At 49.0% G+C, this 2,326-nt stretch overlaps 1 long non-coding RNA gene across 1 annotated transcript in view; it reads right to left on the reverse strand.

The window, feature by feature from the left end:
* Positions 1-2,326, reverse strand: part of LOC108512680 (uncharacterized) — an 11,029-nt gene that overhangs the window by 4,449 nt on the left and 4,254 nt on the right. The window contains exon 2 of the long non-coding RNA XR_001880657.1: positions 1,713-1,957. This is a non-coding gene — a long non-coding RNA (uncharacterized LOC108512680). The remainder of the gene's footprint in view (positions 1-1,712; positions 1,958-2,326) is intronic.

A 2,326-nucleotide genomic window follows, 5' to 3' on the forward strand; every position in this document is an offset into this window, starting at 1 on the left:
GGGTGATAGGGCAAGGCTCCGCCTAAAAAAAAAAAAGCAATCAAACAATTAGCCAGGTGTGGCGGTGCATGCCCAGGTTTTTGGGAGGCTGAGGCAGGAGGATTGCTTGAGCCCAGGAGATCAAGGCTGCAGGGAGCTATGACCCACCCCACTGTACCCCCCCGGGCAAAAAAGCAAAACCCTTTTTAAAAAAAAAAAAAAAAAAAAAAAAATGTTCAATCATGTAACACTGGTTTAAGCATTCTATTTTTTATTTTTGGGGTTTATTTATTTATTTATTTTTAAGACAGAATCTCGCTCTGTCACCCAGGCTAGAGTGCAGTGGCACAACCTCAGCTCACTGCAACCTCCGACTCCCTGCAACCTCCGCCTCCCGAGTTCAAGTGATTCTCCGGCCTCAGCCTCCTGAGTAGCTGGGATTACAGGTGACTGTCACCGCGCTCGGCTAATTTTTGTATTTTTACTTGAGACGGAGTTTCATCATGTTGGCCAGGCGGGTCTCGAACTCCTGACCTCAGGTGATCCATTGGCCTTGGTCTCTCAAAGTGCTGGGATTACAGGCATGAGCCACCGCACTCAGCCTGGTTTAAGCATTTTGTATGACTTAACTCATTTAACTCGCCCCGACTTCCTGAGGTGTGTTCTGTTAATAATATCCCCACTTTACAAGTTAGTGAAAGCCCAGAAAGATGAAGGGACCTGCCTGAGGCTGCACAGCAGTACTTGAAACCTGGCTCTCCAGCGTTCTCTTAGCTGCTGTGTAGTGGCCCAAAATCAAATGTATTAGATTAGAATTCAGGTTATTGTTTGAAATAGGCCAATTTAAGCTTTTAAAATTTAACCCAACGTTGTTAAACATTTAGAATGTGCACCCTTAAAATACACCAATTCAGGGCGTGGTGGCTCACGCCTGTAATCCCAGTGCTTTGGGAGGCCAAGGCAGGCAGATCACTTGAGGTCAGGAGTTCCAGACCAGTCTGGCCAACATGATGAAACCTCATCTCTATTAAAAATATAAAAATTAGCTAGGCGCGGTGGCCACGCCTGTAATCCCAGCACTTTGGGAGGAGGCTGATGTTGGTGGATCACGAGGTCAGGAGATCAAGACCATCCTGGCTAACATGGTGAAACCCCGTCTCTACAAAAAATACAAAAAATTAGCCGGGAGTGGTGGCAGACGCCTGTAGTCCCAACTACTTGGGAGGCTGAGGCAGGAGAAAGGCGTGAACCTGGGAGGCGGAGCTTGCAGTGAGCCGAGATCACGCCACTGCACTCCAGCCTGGGTGACAGAGGAAGACTCCATCTCAATAAATAAATAAATAAATATAAAAATTAGCTAGGCATGGTGGTGGGCGCCTGTGATCCCAGCTACTTGGGAGGCCGCGGCAGGAGAATTGCTTGAACCTGTGAGGCTGAGATTGCATTGAGCCAAGATTGTGCCATTGCACGCCAGCCTAGACAACAGAGCAAGACTCCATCTCAAATAAATAAATAAATATAAAAAAATAAAATAAAATACACCAATTCTACCACTGAATGTCTCCTTAAGAATGAGCGAGGATGTGCTTAGGACAGAGGAACACTAGCTGTGCTGTAAGTGCTCATCTGAGGCATAGACTAAGTGACATACAGGGTGTGTTAGTTAGCTGTTGCTACATAACGATTTACCCACTCCCCAGTCTGCCAGCTTAAAACACACATTATTATCTGACCTACACCGTTTCTGTGGGTCAGGAGTCTAGGACTGATTTAGCTGGGTGGTTCTGGCTCAGGGTCTCTCATGAGGCTGCAAACTGTCTGCCAGGGCTGCTGCATCTGAAGGTTCGACTGGGTCTGGAAGAGCCACTCCCACGCTGGCTCCCTCACATGGCTGTTGGTGGGAGGCCTCAGCTCTCTGCCATGTGCGAATGTCCATAGTGGTGCTTGAGCATCCTCACAACATGGTGGCTGGTTTTTCCTGGAGTGTGATCCAAAAGAGAGAGAGAGAGAGAGAGAGAGAGAGACTGCATTGATTTTTTCTTCGTTTGTTTGGAGACAGGGTCTCGCTCTGCCACCCAGGCTGGAGTGCAGTGGCACCATCCTAGCTCAGTCCAGCCTTGAAATCCTGGGCTCGGCCAGGCACGGTGGCTCAAGCCTGTAATCCCAGCACTTTGGGAGGCCGAGACGGGCGGATCACGAGGTCAGGAGATCGACACCATCCTGGCTAACACGGTGAAACCCCATCTCTACTAAAAAAATACAAAAAACTAGCCGGGCGAGGTGGTGGGCGCCTGTAGTCCCAGCTACTCTGGAGGCTGAGGCAGGAGAATGGCGTGAACCCGGGAGG

Source organism: Rhinopithecus bieti, unplaced genomic scaffold, assembly GCF_001698545.2.
Source record: "Rhinopithecus bieti isolate Rb0 unplaced genomic scaffold, ASM169854v2 scaffold_30687, whole genome shotgun sequence".
NCBI classification, from domain to species: Eukaryota; Metazoa; Chordata; class Mammalia; order Primates; family Cercopithecidae; genus Rhinopithecus; species Rhinopithecus bieti.